The sequence below is a fragment of the Capra hircus genome, chromosome 3, assembly GCF_001704415.2.
Source record: "Capra hircus breed San Clemente chromosome 3, ASM170441v1, whole genome shotgun sequence".
In the NCBI taxonomy this organism is placed as follows: Eukaryota; Metazoa; Chordata; class Mammalia; order Artiodactyla; family Bovidae; genus Capra; species Capra hircus.
Window position 1 is genome coordinate 82,865,598 of NC_030810.1, and position 22,106 is coordinate 82,887,703.

Consider the following 22,106-nt stretch of genomic DNA (forward strand, 5'->3'; position numbering starts at 1 on the left):
TGGCTGAAGTCACCATCTGAAGTGATTTTGGAGCTGAAGAAAATCAAGTCTGTCACTGTTTCCATTGTTTCCCCATCTATTTGCCATGAAGTGATGGGACCAGATGCCATGATCTTCATTTTTTGAATGTTGAGTTTTAACCCAGCTTTTTCACTCTCCTCTCTCACTTTCATCAAGGGGCTCTTTAATTCCTCTTCACTTTCTGCCATAAAGGTGGTGTCATTTGCATATCTGAAGTTATTGATATTTCTCCTGGCAATCCTGATTCCAGCTTGTGCTTCATCCAGGCCAGCATTTCTCATGATGTACTCCTCATAGAAGTTAAATCAGCAGGGTGACTATACACAGTCTTGATGTACTCCTTTCCCAATTTAGAACTGGTCTATTCCATGTCCGGTTCTAACTGTTGCTTCTTTACTTGCATACAGATTTCTCAGGAAGCAGGTAAAGTGGTCTGGTATCCCCATCTTTTTAAATCTGTACCTTCCTCAAAAAGAAGGGAAGGGTAAAAGAATGGGCAGCCCTCCCATTGTTCCACACTGTTCCCAAGGAAGATACCTGATTGGACCATTGTGTGTAATTTGCATTTTCACTGGCTAGGTTCCTTGCAATGGGTGTGTACTATGATTGTGTCATATACTCAAGTCTTGTGGGCACAATAGCAGGGTAAACCAATTGTTGTTCCAAAATAATCATGGAAAATAGGAGGTAAAATTTCACAAAGTAAGTGCTCTTACCAGAGGCAAGAGAAATGCTATGAAGATAAAATTAAAAATCTTTAATGCATAAAAGAGAAAGAGACTATATGTGTAGACTTGCGCATAGACTTCTATATATTTTATACAGCTATATAATGGTAGAGAGGACTATAAGTGTAATAGAAATAGGGCTCAACTTGAAGTTAATAAACATTTCATGTCTTTTGCTGGTTCTGCTGTTAATTCATTCCATGGCCTTATGAAAATCTTATTCTCTTCTGTGATAATTTCTGTCTTCCTAAAATCAAGGTCTGGGCTAATCAGAAGTCAAACTCAATTTCATATGGGTACTAAGATTGTAATACAGATGTATGACATTGACTATGCAGGGCTATCTATCTAGCCTCTCTTTATTTGCATTTTAATAAAATAAACAAAAAAAGTTCACTTTTGTTTTCTTGAACTATACAGCCTTTAGGTACATCTGTCATTTTATAAATTCTGAGAGTTTGGCAAAGACAATCTATCCAACAAATGCTCTTATTCCTTCTTTCACACTAGAATTGAAGGAGCTGCGTGCAGGGACTTCATTTCTCAGCCCTCCCCTTGCATCTGGGTGGCACATGGGGCTTGTTACAGCAAAGGAGTGTCAGGAGAAACAGTGTGTGTCACTTCTAGGTCATGAAATTACATAGACACAGAATTATGAAATGCATGTACTACACACACGCTTTCTTTTCCCTTCCACTAAGTGGTCACAGACGATCTTGAGGTCTCAGGGGATCTAAAAGTCACAAGATGAAAGGAAAATAATTTCCTAAATCACCCCTTAGAAGAACATACTCATTGAACTATAACATAAAATTTAAGAAATCAAATTATTTTGGGTTAGGTCACTGACTATTTTGTCCTCCTTCATAGAAAGTGGCCCTATTCTAACTAATATAAAAGTAAAAAGGGAAGAGCAAAAATTGTCTTTACTCGAAAATATATAGATGTGCATTTGTGATAAATGGGCAAGAAGACACTGTTGTAGTGTCTTGGAGAACAGTGACTGATAGGGACAATCTTGAACCAAAGAGCGCATATAAATTTTCTGTTTTGCCCTTAGGAGTTTGAATTCTAATAACTGTGCAGTTTGTCTGTTTATTTTAATTTTCTGAGCAACTAGAAAATATTGTCCAAATTGGCCATAAATAGATATTAGTTTGAATAAACAAATGAAAGAATAAATATTTTATATAAAGGAAACAGTTGCTAAAAAAATGTAGCACACTGCTGTTACTCAATAATGCAGATTTTCTTTTGTCAGACTTTTCCTTTATCAAGAGAAGCTGTAAATGTGAGTATTTTATGTTGATTCAAAGTATCTGAAAACACTCCATGGGTCAAAGAGCTCATTTCTGTGAGTTGGACTCAGCCCACTTGCAGCCAGTCTGTGACCTCTGAATTGTAGTATTGATTCTCAAACTTGGATGAGCTGAATGCTTTTGAGAATTGCTTTGGGAGCTTTATGCTAAAATTAAAAAAAAAAAGAAAGGCTCTCCTTTCATCTTGTTAATTAGAATATCTAGGAGTGGGGCATATTAATATATATATCTTAAAAGTTCCTCGGGCTATTTTCAGATAACCTGCCTAGAACTAATCCATGGAATAGTACTAGTAATCACTATATCAAATGACTCCAACTTGTATGCAAAAATTTATATTTTCTATTATGAAACATTATAAGAAGTCAGACTAAATTATGACAACATTTTAGAGCTCCTATAATTTATACAAAGAAAGTTTTTATTATTAACATCTCAACTTCTTGTGTCCATGAGAACTTCCAGAATTTCTTTCAAATTACTAAGAATCAACACATACCTAGCCTTCATAATGTTACTATGCATTATAGGAGATAAGTTATAAAGCTATTGAATAAATCTATAATATATTCAAGTCAATATCTAATAAATGAATGAAGCCTTATGTAAATTGAAAACGCCAGTGTTTTGCAATACCTAAAAGTAATAGTTACTGGATTTTATCAGTCTGATTTCTCTAACCATGGGACAACTTTCATCTTAACAGAGTTGGTGCAAACATTAAAATAAGTATTTTAATATTAATGTGAAAATAACACACTACCAAATACTGATTTGAAGTATCAGTAGCAATTTTTACAAAACTTAATTTGACTAATTTAAAGAATAATCAGTTTACATTTTGTCTCACATTAGGGATCTTTTGGTAATAAGTTATATCAAATTATTATCCATGTATTTATTTTAGTTGGTCACTTCCATTAAATATATTTAATGAACTGTGATCAATTTGTACATATTTAATCACTGCACTGAATCTGATGCAGCTGTAGCTGACTCTAAATGTGAAACATTCATTCTTTTTGTAATCATTTATTGAGTCCTGTTGGGTAGCTGATCAGTATTCTAAACACAGAAGATACAAATAATGATAAACAGTTACATTTCCTGCCCTATGTGAGTTTGTAACATATCAGTTAAGATAGACATTAAGCCAATAATTACATAAATAATTACTGAATCACAATTGTGCCTACTGCAAGAAGATAGAGCCCAGTGGCCTGAGCACACATATTTTGGGCAGGAATAGCATATAGCTTGTGAGATCAGGGAACATATTTAAGGAAATATCAGACTCAAAGGCTGAGTTAGTTATCCAGGTGCAGAGGGAGCAGAGTGGAACAGAAATGTGCCAAGAGAGATTGCAGATGATGACTGAAATACAGATAATTAGTTGGAGTAACATTTTTGAAATGAAGGTATGAAAAACCTTGATTTTCAAAATGAGATTAAAGAAGATTCTTTACTAAGTTTTAAGTTATCAGGAAATAAAATTTTCTATTTGTGGGGATTCTTATTGCCTTTATAAGATTATTTCCTGATACAAGCTGGAATGTAGGGAGAGAAGAAGAGATGCAGAAATAACGTTAAATTGCAGTAGCAGAATGCAATAGAAGATGGTGACTTACCTGATGAATGTGGAAAGATATGTACTGATTAAAAAAAAAAAAAAGAAATAGAGCTAACATAGCACTTCCTCAGAGAAATTTAGGCTGAATCTTTCCAATCTAACTTAGGTCATCTTACAACATTTCAAAAGGCACAGCCTATCCCTTTATGTAAAAATGTATAAATGCACTTATTTATTTTTAACATACTGTCCTTCACTAGTTGGTAAGGTCCACAAGCACAGGTTCAATGTTTTATTTGTCACTTGCTGCTGCTGCTGCTGCTAAGTCACTTCAGTCGTGCCCGACTCTGTGCGATCCCAGAGATGGCAGCCCACCAGGCTCCCCCATCCCTGGGATTCTCCAGGCAAGAACACTGGAGTGGGTTGCCATTTCCTTCTCCAATGCATGAAAGTGAAAAGTGAACGTGAAGCCACTCAGCTGTGTCCGACTCTTAGCTTAAGTCACCATTAATGATAGAGTTTAGCAAAGAATATTTTTTGAGTTATTTTGTTAATTTTGGAATGATGATCTGGGAAACAGAGGAAAAATTTCTAAGTTTCTGGTGTAAACAGCTAGAAGTATGAGGATTTATTCTAGGTGAAGGGCGGGTTGTTAGGTCTGTCTTGAATGCACTGATATTGAAGGCTCTCAGATATCACAATAGGTGTACTGAGCAAACAGCTGGACATAGGGGTCTGTGATTTAAAATGGACATCTGAGGGATATAAATTTGGGATCTGTCAGCATGTGAACTGTAAGAGAGATGGAGGCTACAAAATTTAAGCAGGGTATAAGAAGAAAAAAAAGAAAAATCCTGGGACAGAATCTTGTGAAACCCCGAAATGTAGAGCTCTTAGAAAGAAAGAGAATTGTCAGATAAAACCAATAACCCAAAGCCTGACAGGTTAGAAGAAAAGACAAAGAAAAAGAACCATATGCTTTTTCTAAGAATCTGAAACAGGAATGTGTTTGAAAGAGGCAGTCATTAACTGGGTCAAAGGTCTGTGAGATCAGGTGAAAAGGGAAACTCTACAAATATTCATTGGCTTGTGTTTGTTTGAGGTCATTTGTCAGGATTCTTGGCTTCTTTCCTTGTCAGCCCTGAGACATGTCGCTTGAATTGTCACCATTCATCCACCATCATCCACTCACTTATTAAAGCCAGAAATCAGGGTGTACTCATTGATCCTATCTTTCTCTACTTCTTTTAATTTTTTTAATAATTGGATAATTGATTTACAATGTTGTGTGGTTTCTGCTGTACCACAATGTGATTCAGCCATAACTGGACATATATGCTCTCCTTCTTGAGCCTCCCTCCCATCCCCCATCCGACCCTTCATCACAGAGTGCCAGGCTGGGCTCCCTGTGTTACCAGCTCCCTGGGCTCACCAGCTACCTACCCCATCCTCTCCTTCTCCCAGTGTTCACAAGTCTCTTCTGTACATTTGTGTCTCCATTCCCTTCCTGCAAATAGGTCCATAAATACCATTTTCTAGATTCCACATGTATCACTTAAAATTACAATATCTGTTTTTCTCTTTATGGCTTCACGCCGCAGAACAGGCTTTAGGTTCTTGAGTCCTTGTTCTTTATGAAATTCTGGCTCTTCAATCTCTAAAAGGTATCTGCATCTCTCCCTGTCTCTGACTCAGTTGACCACTGTCCTAGTTTAAGCTCTCATTATCACCTAGGCCATTCTAACCATCATTCCTTGTTCCTGCCCTTGCCCTCTGCACCCTTTCATTCCATTCAACATCTGAAAAGACAAAATCACATGCTATCGCTTTTCTACTTAAAACATTTTCACCTTTCTGACCCAGAGGGATGGGATGGGGAACACATGTACACCCGTGGCAGATTCATGTCAATGCATGGCAAAACCAATACAATATTGTAAAGTAACTAGCCTTCAATTAAAATAAATAAATTTATATTAAAAATTTTTTTCAGTGACTTTTCTTTACACTTAAATAAAACCCTCACTTCCTAACAAGCATTATAAAGTATTCCTGATCTAGAGCCTGACTAGTCGCAATCTCTTCTTTTTCAGTGTCCTCCTTACTCACTAAACTCTGCTCCTATCAGCCTTTTAAAAATTTTTTCAAGAACACAAACTGTTTTTCACCTTACAGTTTTTGTCATCCTTGTGTATTTTCCAGGAATGCTTTTTTCCTCAGATATGACTGATTTGCATCTCAGCTCGTCATCTATTAACAATAACAAACAAAAACTTCTCTTGCTACTTGCTTTTATCTTTCCTTTTCTCCTTTGCTTTTCACCTCTCTTCTCTTTACAGCTATTTGTAAGGCCTCCAGAGACAGCCATTTTGCTTTTTTCCATTTCCAGAGTCGTGCCATTTCTTTTCCATGGGGATGGTCTTGATCCCTGTCTCCTGTACAATGTCACGAACCTCATTCCATAGTTCATCAGGCACTCTATCTATCAGATCTAGGCCCTTAAATCTATTTCTCACTTCCACTGTATAATCATAAGGGATTTGATTTAGCTCATACCTGAATGGTCTACAGGTTTTCCCTATTTTCTTCAATTTGAGTCTGAATTTGGTAATAAGGAGTTCATGATCTGAGCCACAGTCAGCTCCTGGTCTTGTTTTTGTTGACTGTATAGAGTTTCTCCATCTTTGGCTACAAAGAATATTATCAATCTGATTTCGGTGTTGACCATCTGGTGATGTCCATGCATAGAGTCTTCTCTTGTGTTGTTGGAAGAGGCTGTTTGCTATGACCAGTGGATTTTCTTGGCAAAACTCTATTAGTCTTTGCCCTGCTTCATTCCGCATTCCAAGGCCAAATTTGCCTGTTACTCCAGATGTTTCTTGACTTCCTACTTTTGCATTCCAGTCCCCTATCATGAAAAAGACATCTTTTTTGGGTGTTCTAAAAGGTCTTGTTAGGTCTTCATAATCACCACATAGAAGAGTCTATGTTCATTTATTTATACCTTGTCTATTACTTTTCTTTAAAATTTATCACTATTTGTAAATATCAGTATTTGTCTACTTTTTCTCTGTCCGATACTAGTTGTCCTGTTCACAGCTGCATTTCCCAACCCTATCATAGCGTCTGCCTGAGTGAAAGCATTCAATATATATTTGCTGATAATTAGTTAGAGCTGTGTCATTTAAGTCATGGGAACAAACTTTCTGTTGGGGTGACTAGAACAGTGAATGGCAAGTAAGAGAAAACCTAGGAAAATGGCCGTGATGGAAAAGAGAGAATAAGAAAGATTTAAAGAGCTGTCTTTTTGAAGAAAATTTTACATACTCTTTTAATGGGTATAATAGAGAGAAGGAATAAGAATATATAGGAGAGAAAGGTAACATTTGATAGTGAAAGATTCCTGAGAAGGCAAGGGTGGCAGTGATTCAGATTGGCTGTGAAGGGATTAACCATTAATGCAAGGATAAATTCTCTTGTTAAGACAGAAGTGTAAAACTTGGGAAGAGAATTGTTAGTATGCAGTCTTCCTGAACAGTTACATAAATTTTCAGTTAGATAATGATTTCACTTTTGCTTCTGATGATTCTTTTTTTCCTTATTTTTTATTAGAAGCTTATGGTTACTCCATGATTAGCAAATTTCAGATTGATTATTTCAGTTCAGTAGGTTAATAGAAAATCTTCCTCATATTGTTTTGCAGCTAGTTGCATACTTTTCTGACATTAATGCAAAACTCCCACTAATTCAAAATATAGTTTCCTTATCCTATACATTGGTCTCAAAATTTTGGAGTATATTACTAAGACATTAAAGAGAGGTATTTTATTCTGACTAAATTTGGAAATGCTATTAATTCTCTATGCATAATTTCTACTGTCTGTCAAAACACTTGCCAGTAAGTTTTATAAACTGATTTTCTGAACTAATGAATGTATTTCTCATTATTTCTCAGATATTGTATATAATTCCTGATAGCTTTCATTAACACTTTCTCACACATTTAATCTCATGCCTTAAACACCTCATGAAATCCTTATGTGAGGTTGTCAACTCTGGCAATTAGCAATAATGTCCTAAATTTCTACTACTGAATGAGATATTAAAAGAGGGAAAAATAAAATTAAAAAAAAATTCCTTTGCTTATTTAGATTTTTAGCATTAGATAACTTTATTTTCTACAGGGAGGTCATTAGATTGACTAACAGAAGGAACTAAACTCATTATTTAGGCTCACTCCTGTCCACCTGCATGAGCTGAAAATAGTAGGTATACCCAGAGAGCAGAAACAGCTTTTTATTGTTGAGTCCTGGACATTGTTCTAGATCAGAACTGAAGAAGGTGTGTAAATATGCAAGTAAAAACTGGATATAACAGGTATACTGCAGACGGTTTGCTGTGAAGTTTGTGTATTTTATGTTCATAAGTCTCTTCTTAGTGAGAACTCACAAAAGAACAAGCAACACTGTATCAGAAAAAAAAAAAAACACCAAAAATAGCACTGATAGAAATGCATTTCATAAATGACATATGAAACAGACTTCCTGCATCAGAAAGCCATGACGTTTGACTTCCAGAAACAAACAGGAAGTTTGGTTGCTCTGTAGGTCTTGAATCTTTCCTCCACAGAGCACTCCTCTCCCTTTCTCTTCAAGTCAATTCTGGCACTCACTCTTTAATGTGGTGCTGCCCTGTTGTATTTTAACATTTTTAAATGAGTAGTATATATGGACTGAATATCTATGTCCTAATAAAACAACGGCAAAAAAGAGAAATATAGAGGTTAGTGAAACAGGCTGCAGTAACCACTCTTTTAGATTTTCCGAAAATGATAATTAATTGTCTATCTCCTTTGCCTCCAAGTTTTTCTTACTGTTGGCAAACACATTAGCTGGGCCAACACTACACCTGGTGCTGTAATACAGACCTCAACTACACAGTGATCGGAGCCCTTATTCTTCTCCATGTCAAGGAGTAATTGCTTCACTGTCCTAGTCAGTGTTATCACCAGGAATGGAAGCACCAAAAGACATCTATGTGAATTTTAGACCTATTGCTCCTTGATGACATTATATAGCAACCCTAAATTCTCAACACGATCACTTATCAATACATCTTTGATTATGTTACCTCATTTCTGTGACTATAGTCTACTGGCATAAAAAGCCCAAAATACCCTGGTCACAGTGATATGAAGTTCAGTAACCCTTATTTACCCACTAGCAGAAGCATCTTGCTCCTGGGATGTAAAACCAATAATAAAACATTCCTAAAGTAATGATATAGGAAGAACAAATTATACAGGATAGTTAGTGGAAATAGTGGTGGGAGTGGTCAATTCTAACTTTCTGTATTCTAGACCTATATATTCTAGCTTTTGGGGACATAGCAGTATATGATCTTTAGTTTAATAAATATGCCATATACCATCTGGAAGGAAGTATAGCAAACCAAGATGGCACCATCTATAGGCAATTTCAAATTTCCATCAGGTTGTCTGCTTCTATATGACATAGTGTGTAGTGGTGAATATCATGGATATGGATTCTTCGTCACACATCTTTCACTGTGAAATGTGTTTCTTTGAGACAACATTATCCATATTTCATGTCAGTAAATAAAACATGGTAAAGCCCTAGGATTATGGTGCTATCAAGGCACTACATGCAAGAAAATCATGCTGCCATCTGGTGTGAGTGCAATTCCAGTAAAGATGAATTGTTTTTGCTGCCTAGAGCAGAAACATTGAGATGAACTGATTCACTATCCAGTGCTGGTGGTTCCCTCAAAGGAGAATAACATACTGAGGGCTCAGTTTTTATCTTTGCTGCTGACCAGTTAGTCTTCAGTAATAGTACTCTTGGGCTTCTCTGGTGGCTTAGATGGTAAAGAATCTACCTGTAATGTGAGAGACCTGGGTTCAATCCCTGGGTTCGATCCTTGGGTGGAGAAGATTCCCTGGAGGAGAGCATGGCAACCCACTCCAGTATTCTTGCCTGGAGAATCCCCATGGACAGAGGAGGCTGGTGGGCTACAGTCCATGGGGTCGCAAAGAGTCAGACATGACTGAAACTAAGCACAGCACAGCAGTACTCTTAATGAGAAGTCCCTGACACTGAATCAGTTCATAGTTTCCAACCTGCCACTTTGTCCTCTACCTTCTGGGTGCATTGCATAAACTGCCTCTATTTTATGAGGTATTTGACAGGTTGAAAGTGGTAGGGTTTGAAAATTCTTCTCTTTAAAGGAAACAATAAATTGGACAGTGAAAATGATTCAGTTGAAACAGTTAGATGAAAACAGGGAATGTGGTAGTCAATTCCGTGTGTCATTTTGATTGGCCATGGGGTCCCCTGGGGAAATATTATTGGGGGCTGTGTCTGTTTCTGAATGAGACTAGCATTGAATTGGTGGATTCAGTGAAGCAGATTGTATTCCCCAATGTAAGTAGGCATATTCTAATCCCTTGAGAGCTTGAATAGAACAAGAGGACAGGAAGGAAGAATCTGCCCCTTCCTCCCACCATCTCTCACTGCTTGAGCTGGGGCCTCTTATCTTTTCTGGCCATTGGACTGGCATTCATATCATCAGCTACCCAACCTTCAGACCAGACTGAATTACACTACTGGCATTCCTGGGTCTTCAGCTTCTCATAGAACTTCTCAGATTCCATATCACATTAGCTAATTCCTCATAATAATAAATCTCCTTTAATATCTGTAGCTATAGATCTATAACTATGCCTATATCTACATCTATGTCCATATTATATAATACACAGGTATCTTCATCCTACTGATTCAGTTCTCTAGAGAACCCTGTCTAATATAGAATAGAAGTTCAGCTGTCTATGGATTCTATTTAGAAACTGTTTCAGAAATTATGCCTTCAATTGAGAATAGTCTTTGGGCCAAAATGATAGGAGCAACTTGGATTTTTCAGAAGGCAAATCTATGTTTATAAGAGATATTGGATGAACACATAAAACAGGAAATGAGCATAAATAAAATAACTAAAAATTACTAAGCAAATCATATTATTGAACATGCAATATTTCCAATAATGTATGATATTTTTCATATGATTTCATTTCACTTTTCTTTGAAAATTAGTATTAATATCACCCCTTTATAGATAAGGTAATTCAGGCCCACAAGCACTTACCAATACACCTTAGGTTACGCATTAATGAAAGACCTGGCTGTTACTCAACTTAGGCTCTTTTTATTCCAATGCTTATGCTCTTGCTCAGTGAAAGAAGCCAGACAGAAAAGAGTTCAAAGTGTATGATTCTGTTTATATTTTTTTAATAGAATTCAAATAATGTGTAATGAAAGAAAATAGATCTGGAAATCATGGAACTGTAAGGGACACAAGGAAACTTCTAGGAGACAGGAAAATGCTTTTATGTTGATTATATTGATGGTTTCATGTGCATATATAATTGTCAAAACTCAGACTGTACACTTTAATTGTACATAATTGTTTACCTAATGGTATACATTATGCCTAATAAATGACAGTTTTATTAGTAATAAGACATTAATGCATGTATTGAAAATACAAAATAGTATAAAGAAAACAAAAACTATCCAGAAGTTGATTTTATTTTAGTTTTCTATCTTTCTTCTAAACATCAATATGTGTGTTTTTCTGAATAAATTAAAACTTTTACTAAATATACAATCAAGTAGATTTTATGTTTCAGCAAATTTTTCCTAAATAAATACATTTAATTTTAAAAAAAAGGTAAGTACTGAAAACTTCTCAGAAGTAAATATATTTAAAGGAAGGAAAATCCAAACCACATTGCAAACAAAACCATATCCTCTCAAATGAAGTGGATAATTTAAGCAATACTATAATATTTTTCAGGCTTCCCTGATAGCTCAGTTGGTAAAGAATCCACCTGCAATGCAGCAGACACCAGTTCGATTCCTTAGTCAGGAAGACCCATGGGAGAAAAGATAGGCTATCCACTCCTGTCCAAGACATGAAGGGACTTTACTGAAGTTAGTGCATATGATGATAGTAAGTACTATGAAAAGCAAAAACATATTAAAAAAAGAATTCTTTTTAATTTTCCTTTGTCTATACTGAACAGAAGCTATAAAAAATTCATATTACCCATTTAGTTATTTTACTACAAGCTATTCATGAGAAAATTAATCAGTAATTCAGTCAAAATTTAGGTAAAATGATGTTTATACTTATTTTACTTTCTAAAAGCACAAAACAATGCAAGAGTAATTGTGATAAAGAAACTAGTCTCCATAATATATAGAACTTCAATTCATAGTAAAATAACTATTGCAGACATTTTTACATTTGCCTTTCTGTTTAAACACTATATGCCAGTTACAGATCTGAGGTATTTTCTGCACAAAACATGTGACTTATGTTATGAGCACCTCACTTTAGTAGATTTTAATTAAGTACAAATCCATCATTCCCTTTCCCATATTTCTCCCTTGGGGATATGCTCTCCTACCTGTGGTCACAAGGCTCTTGCCCTTCTTCCAATCTCAGGAGTAATTTTCAGAGGGTCATTGATTGTATTTGTTTATACAGAACGTCCTCATTTCAGTGTGGGAAGGTACTACTGACTGACTAGTGTCTTTCCTTTTCACAATTCAGTTCTTACAAAGGACAAGGTTCTATCTTCTTAGTCTTTGGTATTATTTTTCCCAACACTTGTATAAATTGTTTTACAAAATTATATCATGAAGGCATTTTAATCATGGTTTTCAACAACCATTTAAAGGATTACAAATATCTTTGACATATAATACTAAGTTAAAAAAATAGTGCACAATTCTGTACCTAGCTTGCAGCAGGGAAATAAAGACTAGTTCATGGTTAAATTAAGCATGTGCAAAAGGAGGGGTTTTTGAAAGAAGTATATTTGTAACTGCACTTCTGAACTGATTGTAGTTGTAATTGGATTTCTGCATTGCTTATGAGCTTTCTTTTTTCCTTTTCTCCCCTCAAGCATACAGCAAGGTTGAATCATATTTATTCTTCGTGTGTGTGTGTGTGTGTGTGTGAGTGTGTGTGTGTGCGCACATGCGTGCTCAGTTGCTTCATTCATGTCAAACTCTTTGCAACCCTATGGACTATAGCCTTCCAGGTTCCATTGTCCATGGGATTTCCCAGGCAAGAATTCTTGAGTGGGTTGCCATTTCCTTCTCCAGGGTATCTTCCTGACCCAGGGGTCAAATCCATGTCTCCTGCACTACAGGTGGATTTTTGCCCACTGAGCCATTTGGGAAACCCTATTCTTCAAGTGCCATCTTTCAATTACTACTCTGCGGTCTAGATTCTATTAGTCCATACTGTTAATATGTAACTTTCAGAATAAGTTGCTTTATCCACTGGTTTATCTCATACTTCAAAGATTTTACCAGGGTTTAACAAAACGCAATTTAAATAACTATATCACTCCTAATGGAGAAGGCAATGGCACCCCACTCCAGTACTCTTGCCTGGAAAATCCCATGGATGGAGGAGCCTGGTGGGCTGCAGTCCACGGGGTCGCTAAGACAGACATGACTGAGTGACTTCACTTTCACCTTTCTCTTTCATGCATTGGAGAAGGAAATGGCAACCCACTCCAGTGTTCTTTCCTGGAGAATCCCAGGGACAGGGGAGCCTGGTGGGCTGCTGTCTATGGGGTCGCACAGAGTCAGACACAACTGAAGTGACTTAGCAATAGCAATAGCAATAGCAATAGCAATAGCAATAGCAATCACTCTTAACAAATATTTGTGAAGGATCTACTATGTTCAGACCATACATGGATGCACAGTCACATGTGGCTCTCTGCAACCCCCATGGACTACAGCCTTCCTGACCTCCTCTGTCCATGGGATTTTCCAGGCAAGAATACTGGAATGAGTTGCCATTTCATCCTCCAGGGATCTTCCTGACCCAGTGATAAAATTGGCATCTCCTGCGACTCCTGAATTGGCAGGTGGATTCTTTCACCACTGAACCACCTGGGAAGCTCATGTTCAGAGCACTGCAGTGTAAATTCTGGTAATTCTAATGTGAAATTCAGAATACCTATGAGATAGTTCAAAAACAATGCTAAGAAACAAATGAAGGGATTTCCCTGGTGGTCCAGTGGTTAAGACTCTGTATTCCCAACGCAAGGGGCCCAGGTTCAATCCCCAGTTGGGAATTAGACCTAACATGCTGCCACTAAGAATCTTTATGCCACAACTAAGGATTCTGCATGTCACCACTAAGACCTGGCACAACCAAATAAATAAATATATTTAAAAATAAACAAATACATAATTTCAATGTGAGAGGGTAACAGGAAGGCCAGGGGTCTCCAAACAGAGGAAATAGCCTGAATACTGGAATGGGAAACCATCCCCTTCTCCAGGGGTTCTTCCTGACACAGGGATTGAACCTGGTCTCCCGCGCTGCAGGCAGATTTTTTAACCATCTGAAACACAGGGAAGCCTAATATGTATAAAGTGTTCAATATATGCCAGGATTTAATCTAAATGTTTATAACTTTTTAATGTTCATAAATACATGCATTTACTTTTGTTCTTCTCAATTTATAGATGAGAAAATGAAAGGACTAAAGACATGAATTAATTTGAACAGGATTACATAACTAGTTCTGGAATTCAGATTTGAAGCCAGACATTTAAATTCCAGAGTCCTTGCTCAGAACCAACCATGCCATATCAACTTGCCTAATTGAAGAAATAAAAGATAAAGAATAAAAGACACAGTTTATTCACTAACAAGAATGGGTGGTAAAGATAATGGATAATTTATCCCAAGCATTTAAATTGTAACGTAGTTATGCCATTATTTTAAATTAACTACATATGTGAAGGAGAAAGTCTATTTAAGGGCCTTAAGGCTGTAACAAGCATCTAAACCTTTCCACTGGTAACTTATTTCAAATCCTCAAAGAGTATGTATGGAAAAAAAATTCAAAGAATTTCTTTAAAACTGAAGTTCATAAACTATAGTACATATCATGATTGCCTGATGAGTGCACTTGCTAAAGTTCCATTCTTTTTCATTGAGACTAAAAATAGCATTTCTTTAAACTCTATATTTTCCATTAACTCCTAGAGGAATAACATAAAAATGCAAAAACAACATCATTTTTGTCACCTTGCTCATTGACTGGTAACAAGCTAATGGCTAACAAATAGCATGTAGTTAATCTTTTCTGCAGATTAATTCATGTGTACAAACAGGGTAGAGATACATTTCCAAATTAGTGTTCTGACAGTCAGTGTTCTCATGCATTTTTTATTACTGCCTGATGTACTAATGTTAGACATCCCCAGCACCTACCATCAGCAGGGAGGCTAGCAAATATTGTGAACTTCGCAGAAGTACAAAATTTCCTGTAGTAAAAAAAAGTCTGTAGAGAGATTTTAAAGGAATGTCCAAATCCTTAAAATAATTTGAGCACAAACGAGGCTATATTTGTACAGTTGTCATCTATGCTATAAACAATGATATCATAACCTGTTTCCAGAGGCCCTCTGAATCTAAATTCTACCTCTGGGCTGACCTAGATTCCCTGAGAATACTTTCTGTGTGCTGGTTTGCCTCCCAGCTCCTATCCAGAGTTTTATAGCTATTTGTTCACAGCACTTACCGACCTGCTCACAGTGAATTTTCTCTCCCAGTTTAGGGCTTTTCAGAACCCCTAGATCAGAGGTACATGTGTTATCAAGACTCTGTGCAGAGCTGCAGTGAATATTACTTTCATACTGGTAGTAGCTGTTTGCCATTTAATTTTAAATCTACCTTCTGGCCTCTAGGAAGGACCCATCTAAATGCGTCTGCCATGAAGAACAAGGAGCATTATCACCTCTTCACAGCCTTCATCACAGTTAAGAGCTTCAGGCTATTGGATGTCATACTCTCTCAGCCTGCCACCTTAAAACCTGGTCTGCCTGTCTTGTTTTTGTTTTTCCTACTTGTTTATCTATCAATGCAGTGTTGTACATGATGTGGTTTGTGAGAGATCCAAGCCTGGGGCTCCAGTAAGATGGGGTTGAATGAAACCAAAAGCTAGGATAACTGCAATCTGTCTACCATTAATATATTAGGCTCCAAGTATGTACATTGTTGAATAGGTGAGAAGCCGAAAGGAAAAAAGAATATTTTATTAATAACTGTTGGTATGTAAGTTAGGTTTTTAATTTTTTTAATCTCCTGAAATAATGAAAACAATGGCACTTACTGGATGATGCAACACTTTGAAAACATTGGAAAACCCACTTGGATAATTTTCAATTGTAATTCTCATACTGCACATTAAGACACATGGACTAGGGTAGAAAATATTTACTTTTATTTTTAGTTAACCCTTACTCATCTTTCATTCCACTTGTGTAGATCATGGTTTAATGTAAAATGTATTTACATAGCACCACTTCTTATTTGTAAAAAAAAAAAATCAATGAAAAAAACATAAGCACTGTATATTAGGATTCTCCAAAGAAAAAGAACAATGAGGTATAGATACAGGTATATAGGTAAAGGAAACAGTGTCAGACTTTATTTTTTTGGTCTCCAAAATCACTGCAGATGGTGACTGCAGCCATGAAATTAAAGACGCTTACTCCTTGGAAGAAAAGTTATGACCAACCTAGATAGTGTATTCAAAAGCAGAGACATTACTTTGCCGACTAAGGTCCGGCTAGTCAAGGCTATGGTTTTCCCTGTGGTTAGAGTTGGACTGTGAAGAAGGCTGAGCACCGAAGAATTGATGCTTTTGAACTCTGGTGTTGGAGAAGACTCTTGAGAGTACCTTGGACTGCAAGGACATCCAACCAGTCCATTCTGAAGGAGATCAATCCTGGGATTTCTTTGGAAGGAATGATGCTAAAGCTGAAACTCCAATACTTTGGCCACCTCATGTGAAGAGTTGACTCATTGGAAAAGACTCTGATGCTGGCAGGGATTGGGGGCAGGAGGAGAAGGGGATGACAGAGGATGAGACGGCTGGATGGCATCACCGACTTGATGGACGTGAGTCTGAGTGAACTCCAGGAGATGGTGATGGGCAGGGAGGCCTGGCGTGCTGCGATTCATGGGGTCGCAAAGAGTCGGACACGACTGAGCACTGAACTGAACTGAAAGAAATAAATATATATAGATACAGATAAGAGCATAGTGATAGAGATGATAGTGATAAAGATTCACTGAGTGGTAGGTTTCTTTAGAGGAAGTGACTCATGTGACTGAGGACTAAATTATTGAAAGCAATCAACTAGCACAATTTCTTCTTGCTGAAGGGAGTTTCCTTCGTTCTCCTAAGATTTTCAACTGATTGGAAGAAGCCCATCACTTTATAGAGGGTAATCTACTTTACTCAAAGCAATGTTAATCTCACTGGGCGAAAAAAAAAAAAAAAAAAGCCTTCACAGAAACATCTAGAATAATACTTGATCAAATATCTGGGCACTATGGCCCAGTCAAGCTGATACAAAATTAACCATCATAAGCAGCATATAAATTTCAAAAGAATATTAAGACTAGAACACATTTATTTCTCAGGATTCTTGATTACAATATTTATTAAAAGATATGATATAGGTACTTTCCCTTTAACACCTAGCATTTTTTGCCTTATAGGAACATTTTTGGTTACTTTATATTCTACAATGGTTTCAGTTCAATTTGACTAAATTAAACACATGCCCACAAGCAATATAGGGTAAAGTCAGAACTAATATTTTTCATTATTAAGAAGAGACATGGTGTCTCTCTCTTTTTTCATAATTTTAATAATTTTCCAAATTGAAAAATGCATTAAAATGTTCTTGTTGCTGCTGCTGCTAAGTTGCTTAAGTTGTGTCTGACTGTCCAACCCCATAGATGGCAGCCCACCAGGCTCCCCCATCCCTGGGATTCTCCAGGCAAGAACACTGGAGTAGGTTGTCATTTCCTTCTCCAATGCATGAAAGTGAAAAGTGAAAGTGAAGTCACTGAGTCATGTCCAACTCTCAGCGACCCCATGGACTATAGCCCACCAGGCTCCTCCATCCATGGGATTTTCCAGGCAAGAGTACTGGATTGCGGTGCCATTGCCTTCTCTGAAATGTTCTTAGATAATGCCAAAAATCCCTAACTCACCTAGACTACTAAGTTTATCAGGCTATTGATAAATTAAACAAGCTGTGTAGCATATCAGCTTCCTTTGTGAGATGTTTTTAAACACCCTATCCCTTGTTCAGTTTCATGAGAAATAATGTACATTATCTATAGATTTTTTAACTTAGGGAATTTATAGAGAAATGGATACTAAATACCTAAATATAGTATATGTTATTTAGGTGAACTTTTTCTTTTATCCTGTCTCATTTACATTTTAAGCAGTTTATTTTCTGCTTAAATTAAGAATTTGCTATGCCTTTTTCTAAGTTTCTTTATGATCCCAATGTTCTGTGCTTTACTGTCCGAACCATCAATCCATATGTTATGTCAAAGGGTAAATCTGCAGTTAAGCCTGAGGTATATTTGAATAACAATTCTGTTTATTAAGGACATTAAGTGCTTTACATATATGTCTCTGATAATCTAGTCAGCAAATCTGTGAAGTTAACATTATTCCCACTGTTTATCTGATGACACCAGTATAACATAAATTGCCACTGCTAACATTTTCGTGGTAAAGTCATAATAGGTAAAACCAGGCTAAGTAAATTCTATCTCTGGAGTTATAATAACTCAAAGTACTTAGTTACTCAGACATTTTGTGGAGATATATATATATATATATATATATATGGCAATGGCAACCACTTCAGTACTCCTGCCTGGAAAATCCCATGGACAGAGGAGCCAGGAAGGCTGCAGTCCATGGGGTCACTAAGAGTTGGACACGATTGAGCGATTTCACTTTCACTTTTCACTTTCATGCCTTGGAGAAGGAAATGGCAATCCACTCCAGTGTTCTTGCCTGGAGAATCCCAGGGACGGGGAAGCCTGGTTGGCTGCTGTCTATGGGGTCACAGAGTTGGACACGACTGAAGCGACTTAGCAGCAGCCGCAGCATTTATATATATATATATACACACTATTACTAGGATCAACAGCTAAAATTTAGGATGTTTGGTTAAATTTGAACTTCAGATAACAGTGAATATAATAATGTACAGGACACAATTTCACTTGAAAATTTTTGTTTATCTTATGTTCAAATTTAACTTTTTATTTATTAAATCTGACAATCATTAAAATGAATGAAATTTTATGTATGATAAAAAATCACTTAGTAAATACTCTGGAAACAAATCTCATCTCAGTAGATGAATTAGAAGTTGTATTTTTATTTTTTAGGTACTGTAAGAGCACAGAATCATAATTTTTTGAACCTCTGACAGCTCTCTTGTACCCATAGCTTCTACACTGAATTTCTTTCCATATTCTTTGTTCTCATTTTCTATGAATTTGCTTCAGTTTACTTCTCTCATGTTTTTCTAGAGTGGCTCAAATATTTTATTTTTTGCTTGTTTTAAATTTATTTATTTTAATTGGAGGCTAATTACTTTACAATATTGTAGTGGTTTTGCCATACATTGACATGAACCAGCCATGGCCAAAGTGATTGTTCCTTTTTTTCTAGTTGCTAAGGTGACTGATCATATTGAGAGAAAAAATATTCCCAACATTTCTGAGATTAATTACTGCTGAATATTCAAATTTTATTTATAATATTTTAATTTGCTACTTTTTCATATGGCTGATGTGGTTAGATGGCTGATCTTCAAAGAATTGAAGAATATTAGGATCACTATTTGGAAATTAATTGATGGCTATAAATGTTAATTTACTTGAAAATTCAGATCACTCAGATATCTGTCTAAGGAGGAAATTAAGTTATAAAACAAATGATTATTTTTAGCTCATTTATTCCTTAGCAAGAGTAAAGAGCTCAACATGTGGAACACTCAAAAGTAAACAGGTCAACACATTTTGATGTTGGTTAAAGTACTTTGGAAAATGATGGAATTTGTTTGTATGGGACCCTTGGTTGTTAGGATATCCTCATGAGGAAATGTTCATTAAAACACTTTACATTTTATTCCAAACTGTATATAACAACATATTTATATTAGTTTCCTTCTCTATTCAATATGAGCTTCTCAGGTGGCACCACTAGTATAGAACCTGCCTGCCAATGCAGGAGACTTAAGAGATGCAGGTTAGATCAGATCCCTGGGTCAGGAAAATCTGGAGGAGGACATGGAAACACACTCCAGTATTCTTCTCTGGAGCCAATGGACAGAAGAGCCTGGCAGGCTACATACAGAACATAGGATTGCAGAGTTGGATACAACTGAAGCGACTTAGCATGCATGGTATATTCAATGTATCAATCCCCTGAAAGGACTTTAGATTTAGATTTTCTTATATAAAAAGGAACATAAATAACAGTACTAGGTTTTCCCAGGATCTAAGACTTGGAATTTGAATATACTTTAAGAATTATTTATGGAAAATATGTATTATTTCAAGCTAAAAAATTCTAATCACTCCTAAGTTATCCTTCCAGTACCAAAACACTTCTGTTGACTCAATATTACTGATAGTTTTCTTGAATCAGGGACCAACATAATTCACATGTTCCTGGAGACCCTATCCTTACTTCCTTGGACATAATCACAGGTACCTCTGGACACTATTGGATGACACATTCATTTTGATTCAGATTGTCAACTATTAAAAAAAACCCCAAGGTTCACAGAAAACCCAAGATTCCTAAGTCATCATTCATCTTCATGCTTCATCACCTAGACACTAAAATCCTTTGGACTTTAGATAGACTTAATCTTAATCTGACCTGCCTCTTGAGAAACCTATATGCAGGCCAGGAAGCAACAATTAGAACTGGACATGGAACAACAGACTGGTTCCACATAGGAAAAGGAGTATGTCAAGGCTATATATTGTCACCCTGTTTATTTAACTTATATGCAGACTGCATCATGAGAAACGCTGGGCTGGAAGAAGCACAAGATTGCTGGGAGAATTATCAAAAACCTCAGATACTCAGATGACACCACCCTTACGGCAGAAAATGAAGAGGAACTAAAAAGCCTCTTGATGAAAGTGAAAGTGGAGAGTGAAAAAGTTGGCTTAAAGCTCAACATTCAGAAAACTAAGATCATGGCATCTGGTCCCATCACTTCATGGGAAATAGATGGGGAAACTGGGGAAACAGTGTCAGACTTTATTTTGGGGGGCTCCAAAATCACTGCAGATGGTGATTGCAGCCATGAAATTAAAAGCCGCTTACTCCTTGGAAAGGAAGTTATGACCAACCTAGACGGCATGTTAAAAAGCAGAGACATCACTTTGTCAACAAAGGTCTGTCTAGTCAAGGCCATGGTTTTTCCTGTGGTCATGTATGGATGTGGGAGTTGGACTGTGAAGAAAGCTGAGCACCGAAGAATTGATGCTTTTGAACTGTGATGTTGAAGACTCATGAGAGTTCTTTGGACTGCAAGGAGATCCAACCAGTCCATCCTAAAGGAGATCAGTCCTGGGTGCTCTATGGAAGGACTGATACTGACGCTGAAACTCCAATATTTTGGCCACCTCATGCGAATTGTTGACTCATTGGAAAAGACCCTAATGCTGGCAGGGATTGGGGGCAGGAGGAGAAGGGGATGACAGAGGATGAGATGGCTGGATGGTATCACTGACTCAATGGACATGAGTTTGGGTAAACTCAGGGAGTTGGTGATGGACAGGGAGGCCTGGCATGCTGCAATTCATGGGGTCGCAAAGAGTCAGACATGACTGAGCGACTGAACTGAACTGAACTGAATCTTATACATCTTTCACAGCCTTTAATCCTTTCAATCTAGAGCTCAGAGTCTCCAATCCTCAAAATTTCCTCTCTCAATAACATCCTTGCTGATATTCCGTTCATTTTCTTGTTTAATTGATAACAACCCATCTTTTCTAGAGTTGCTTAATTCCTCCTCAACTTCATGATTAATAGTTGTTTTTTTTTTCCCCCTCTCCTTCTCCCTAGGCTCACATTGTTCCTAGAGACAGATTATCTAATTACCTTTCTCCTCATTGCCACTTCCCAATAATTAAAACTTTTTGAAAAATTCTTTCCTTCATTTGAATTTCATTATAATAATAACACCAATTGCTTTTTTCATTTCTTTATAAATTGCCACATCATTTCTTATTTCTTCAGTATTTTACCACTCAGTTCAGTTCAGTAGCTCAGTGGTGTCCGACTCATTGTGATCCCATGAACCACAGCATGCCAGGTTTCCCTGTCCATCACCAACTACCCGAGTCCACCCACACCCATGCTAATTGAGTCGATGACGCCATCCAACTATCTCATCCTCTGCTGTCCCCTTCTCCTCCTGCCCTCAATCTTTCCCAGCATCAGGGTCTTTTCAAATGAGTCAGCTCTTCACATCACGTGGCCAAAGTATT